At 40.2% G+C, this 6,266-nt stretch overlaps 1 long non-coding RNA gene across 1 annotated transcript; it reads right to left on the bottom strand.

Annotated features, from left to right (window-relative positions):
- Positions 1-3,856: 3,856 nt before the first annotated feature.
- On the bottom strand, positions 3,857-5,473 carry LOC147625517 (uncharacterized). Its single transcript, XR_015268701.1, has 3 exons — positions 5,027-5,473; positions 4,743-4,920; positions 3,857-4,226 (listed from the first exon to the last, which is right to left on the bottom strand). It is a non-coding gene; the product is annotated as an uncharacterized LOC147625517 (long non-coding RNA).
- Between the last annotated feature and the right edge of the window lie 793 nt (positions 5,474-6,266).

The following is a 6,266-nucleotide window of genomic DNA, read 5'->3' as shown; positions in this document are numbered from 1 at the left end:
CAATCAACCCTCGAACAGACGTCTGTGATTTCGACATGTAACTGTGCGGAGTGTTTTGGGGTTCTTGTGTCCATGTTACGTGGGGCTGTTTGCATATTTGTGTGCACTTCATAACTGGAGGACTTTTTTATTGAATTCATGTTGTGGCTTACCCACTGCAAATAACACAAGTATCAAGTAATCCCGCACTAACTGGAGAGAATGAGATCTTGTTTTCTTGGTTGTCACACATGCAGTGCGGTAAATTTTGTTAAAGAATCTTGGCCAAAACAATTGACTGTGAGCCAAGTTAAGAATCCTCTAGGAAAAAAACCTGCTGATGTTTGTTCTGTCAAGCAGGATTAAGCAGGTTCCTACTAGTAAAAGAAGTATGCAAGCAGTCTGTGGATAAAAGTTGGTTTTTCCTCTATTTTGCAATCCCCCTCTCATGGCACTATCAAGAAAACTATGTGCCTACATCTTGGGTAAACTTTGCTGTGATTCATCCCCCTCTTTGGGACCGACACAACCACATATTGCTCTGATAGAGAAGCGAGCAAAGAGTGGTGATTTACAAAAGCATCTTGAGGAGCGTCTTGTTTGGAATGTTTCCTCTGAGTGCACCATGGTGGTATAAGCCCAATCGGTGTAAGCTCAAAAATATTTTCAATAGATGGAGTGTAAGATCCCTTTCTTGAAGCACCCATTTTTTCTTGCAATATTAGAGCTTCCTGTCTAAGATGTTCTCTCTTGGTCTGCACTTATTGCACATTACTCCTACCCTCATAAGCTGTGTGATGCCCCTAGAATATTTCTTCTAGTATGCAGCTATCCGCACCATGCTGCAAGGGGGGGTAGATTTTCAAGGAGATTTCTTTGATCTTTCCTCTTGAAATTGCCCTGTCAATTTTCAATCATCTTTAGCATCGTCACAATAAATTTTCGACATTTTCTCTTGTGGGAAGGGCCCCTTTTCTCTGTAATAGCATTCAACATCATCAGATGAGTGCAGTGGGGCAAAGCTGCATGCAGAGCCTCCTTTAGATGCTCATGATGATGTTGTGGCAATTTTTGCCATGGAATGTGGGAAAAGGTCTAAAATCTTATCCTCCCAGCAAAATGGGAATCCCCATCCAAAGCGGCCTCCTATGCAAAAGCTTATGATGTTGTAATTGTAGTTGGAATTTTGGCCATGAATGTGGGAAATGTCTAGAACTACTAATGTCATGAATTTATCCACCTCTTGTGTTGCTTTCAACATATATATCCATATCCAAAGAACCATAGGTTTCAGTTCCACACCCCAACACAAGTCTCACAGGTAGTATTGTTCTTTATTGGCACCCTTCTTCAAACAATGAACCCATTATGACATTGAAGTGGTTATTTCCTTGCTTCTACTCTTGGTAGTCTTGACTCACCAAGCTAACACGAAGTAGCTCATGCAAATGGCGGAAAAAATCCCATGATCTCTAGAAGAGGCACTATCGATGACTACTACCAATCCCCCCCACTACACCTGAGCTTGGTATGTGAAGCCTCCTTTGCAAAAGCTCATGATGATGATGTAATCTTAGTGCGAATTTTGGCCATTCAATGTAGAAAAATGTTCTTCAAACTTTTTTAATGACATTGATTCAAGGCATTGAAAACCCTTCAGAGACTCCCTCTACTTCAACCCACCCACGTTCCTGGAGTGTGGATCCTATGCAAAAGTAGGTCAACACTAGTACACATAGAGATAGTTCCTCTTATGAAGAGTTTTTTTATATAATTTTGTAATATGCCTAGAAGATCTGAAAAGTTTCGTGTAAATTTAAGTTATAATCTGAAAGTCCCTTAAGGCTTCGAGCCTGGGACTACTTGAGCTCCTTTTTCTTTGGTGATGCCATATATACCTCTGTTGTAATTGACCTTGGTCTTGCCCCAAAGGTGTTATTTAATAGTCAATCTCTTTTCTAAAAAATAAGGGCATTCTTTATTCTTTCTTCTTTTTTCTTATGCTAGTTGATATCTAAGGGATGCTAGAAAAAGGGAGTACGCTTAAACCTATCCAAGAGAAGTTCTTTCTCTCAATAAAATTATGGTTTTAAGAGATTGAAACTAGAAAGGGACATATTTTTCATATCAAATTGATGTTATTAATAAGATTACATTGAGTAGGAGCAATTTGGAAGCTCAAAGCAAGATTCACTTAAGGATTGTTGGTTTGTTGCCTTGATAAAATAAGCTTTGAAACAATCACTAGTAGCATACACACAAAACTTGTGCATGTGTCACTATAAACATCATTACACTTGGTAGATGATGATTGTGTGTACCATGCGCAAATGCACTTAATTAGATCTCCAAACATTATTTTGAAAAGATTGTTCTCTGAAGCCCATTGACACATAACTTTGCCATTCGGTCTTTGTGCTGTAAGAGACCTAAGGTCAAATCCCACATGGATTGAATGTGTATTTTTGGCGTGACTGAAACCCATGAAACAAAAACACTCATACTTGATGACTAAGTGTGCATAGACATACATCTTACAAGAACTCAAGGTCTTTATTGACATATGCCCACCCACCTTATAAAGCACCAACCAGCTAACAAATTGGAAAACAAAAGAATAAAAGTTTGTTTTATATGTTAAGATGCAATCCAAAGGGGGAAGAGAGAGAGAGAGAGAATATGTGTCTGTATCTTTCATTTATCTTCTTGGTCTCTGTCATGCTTAGCTTCACTTAATCAACCCATTAGCTTGATCCTTCTCACTAATCATCCAATGAATTTCATTGATCATATTTGAAGGTAACCATGCTCATTAGTTGTGTAGGTATTATAAATGTGCATATGAAAGAAATACAGCTTATGTTAGGTTTTGCTATTTTAAAGGTAAAACATGTCAACCTGCTAAAAAAATGTGTTCTTTGTGTAGATTGGAAGGCAGGCCATGAACACATCGGTAAGTTGAACGGTGGGTCATTTGAAGGTAACCATGCTTATTAGAGGTGTAGGTCTTATAAATATGCATTTGAAAGAAATACAGCTTATTTAAAGTTTTTTGCTGTTTTTTTTTTTGGGAGAACATGTCAACCTGCTAAAAAAATGTGTTCTTTGTGTAGATTGGAAGGCAGGCCATGAACACATCTGTAGGTTGAAAGGTAACTCAACTAAGAAAAGTGTCGAGCATTAGTAAGTTTCCTTCTCTCCCAGGGCAACTGATAGGCGTGGATTGGTGGGGTCCTGCGCCGGAACTTCAAACAACCTAATAAGCACAATTTCACTTTTAAATGGGCCATCTTTAAAGAGCTCTTGCCAATCAAACACCCTATAGACTTTATTCTCCAACCATGACTCTGATAAAGGCCACACATATGAACAAAAATTTGCAACATGAACAAACCCTAAAACCTTTCCTCTCCAATGATGAAGAAGGCCACAAATATAACCAAAACCTTGTAACACAGTAGCCTTACTTGATCAAACGAGAAAAGAAAATGGCAATAAGCCTCCTTGCTTAGTTCAGATCAAATACTAACTTTTTTTTGTCACATGTTCCAGGGGCAAGGGCCTCTGGAGAAGGTGGAGGGCACATGCTCCCTGAAAATTAGGCTCGCATTCATTCCACATGTGAATTTTGAACTCAATACCATGCCCCTAAAGACCAAAACACTATGTTGCACGCCAATCAACTATATATAAGACTCTTACTTTTAGCATTTGACTAGAATCATTTGATTTTGCAAGAGGTTCCTTAAGATGACCCTCTTCACAAAGGAGAACAATCAATGGGCATCATTCATTACCTTCAGCCCACATACTGACGACATGAACCTCAAAGCTCTACTTAGAATTGATAATTTATATAAGCTCTCTCAAACTCTACTTAGAATTGATTATTTATATAAGCTCTCTCAAATTCATAAATAGCTACAAAAATATTTTTTATATACAAAGGCCACTCTCATTCATCTAGCTAGAAATTGTAAGGAAGGTTTGCATGCATATCTCCACGACTTGTACATCTTTTTGGCTTTCGTGGGTAGCTTATTACTTGGCTTTGACATGCCTTTGTTTACTGCCCTTCAATTCTTTCCGGCGTGAGCACATGTGGCTGGCCAATACACCAAGTAAAAGTGTAACTTGAGCAGAAGACATCATCTAAGGTTCAGCCTATTTGATTCAAGTGACATCAATGGCTGCCTTGCATCCTTCTTGGAACCGATATTATCAAAGAGAGAAGAACTGGTTTTTCCCTGCATAAAAGCCCGTTGAAAATTGTCGTACTGGATTAAAAAATGGCTTTGTAATTGTGCATATAATCAGAACAGTGTAACCGCAAAATGTATCAGCCCCTGAAACGTTTCATGTCGAAACAGATTCGAAATGCCAAAATTTTTCACCCGTGGATAGGTGCATACTGAAACACCACACTGAAATACCTCTGTATGTATGTATGTATTATGTGTGTGCGTGTGTATGTAAACTTTGATACACACACACACACACACACACACACACATATTCTCTCTCTCTCTCTCTCTCTCTCAGGTTTCCCACTCATAATAAAGCATGTGTGCCTGTGTGCGCATGTATATATGTAAGCGTATGTATATGTTTGTATGCGTATCAATGAAACATTAGGTATTTCAGTGCTTCACCGAAACATTCAAGAGCCGAAACGTTTCATGTCAAAAAAGGGACCGAATCGCATTTCGAGGTTACGCTGAATCAGACACATCGTCATGAAGCAAACAATCAAAGTAAATTACCTTCTTGGATACTGGAGGTGAGGCTGTGGACATTCTGTTCCGGAGAGCTAACCTCAAGTCTTTGTTATCATCATCTAGTATTCGGACCTGAATCTCGGCCCTTGCTAGATTACATTGGTAAAGAAGAACTTCTTTCCAAAGCCGCTGAACCTCGGCCATCAACTGATGGGTGTCGGGCCTGCCATAGACCAAAATGTATGACTTCCAATCCCATTACACATCCCTTCTGAAATACACAGCCATTTCTTGAAACAATTAGCAAAGCTTCAGTAAGTTGCTATTACCTTTCTTTGTTCAATAAGTGCTCGCTCTGTTATTGAGGCTGGATCCAAGCAAGGCATCCTTCCCACAACTCTGTCAGATTAAGTTCTCTCTCTCTCTCTCTCTCTCTCTTTTTTTCCTGAAATGGTGTTTTATATTATATGTAAAAATGTACATCAGCCACATGGCTCACACAGAACCTATGGCCCCAAAAAAAACCCCATCCTCTAAAGGATCATGACCATGCAAACTTGTACACTAATAAGAAAGCCTCCTAGCCAAATAAGCATCCCAGATAAAAGCATCAAAGATGAGCCAGCCGAGCCGCCGTAGACCATAACGAAATAACATCTGCATCCTGTAGCTGAGCTGAGAGGAGAGAAGAAAACTGCCAAAGTAGCAAACCGCGGATACGTAGAATGTGCCCATGTATTCCAGACAAGGAATCAAAGATGAACCCATTCTGTGTAGTCCAAATATGCCAAAGTCCTGTCCATCTAAGGAAATGGAATATCACAAGGTGACTGTCCGAAGTAATGACTTGAGGACAAATCCCAAATATCCACTGATGAGCCGAAACAGTAGACCTCTCTACTGCCTCCCAAACGCGAGATACAAAAGACCAAATCTGACGCGCCACTGGACAACTCATGAACAGATGCATAACTGTTTCAGTGCATGTCGTGCAGAAGAAGCAAGAGGCCAATGTAATTTTACGACGGCTGAGCTGATCCCGTGTAGGTAACCCTCCCACCAACATCCTCCAAATGAAAACCTTACCTTGGTAAGGGAGTTTAGACTGCCAACCACTCATAAGAGTTTTCTGCCACCATGATTTAGACTTGTGCAATCCCCACACCTTATTGGCCTTGGCTGAAACCCAATCTTTCTCTGATACGAGCTTATGATAGACCTGGTTAGCTGAAAGTGATATCAAGTCACCAGATTTACATAGTGCCCGATCAAGCCAAGGCTGATCTGCAGATGGCCGAGGCAATGGAGTAAAAGGCTCAACTGCATGCATGATGTCAACCCATAGTGGCTGAAATGTCCGAGGAACCCTTAAGTGCTGCCGAATACGATGAAACGAATATGGCCTGTCACGACCAGGTATCACAGCATCTCGGATTCTAACCAAGCCTAACCTGACCATGCGGTTGAGTCGTATGCGTGAAGCATCTGTCTGGCCAAACAATGACACGCGACTCCACAAATGTTTCGAACTGCAAAGAGTTCAAAAGTAGTCTTTCATGACCAGAATCC

This window comes from Cibotium barometz, chromosome 23 (genome assembly GCF_041138505.1).
Source record: "Cibotium barometz isolate CiBa-2024 chromosome 23, ASM4113850v1, whole genome shotgun sequence".
Classification (NCBI taxonomy): Eukaryota; Viridiplantae; Streptophyta; class Polypodiopsida; order Cyatheales; family Cibotiaceae; genus Cibotium; species Cibotium barometz.
This window is presented reverse-complemented; position numbering and strand designations above follow the sequence as displayed.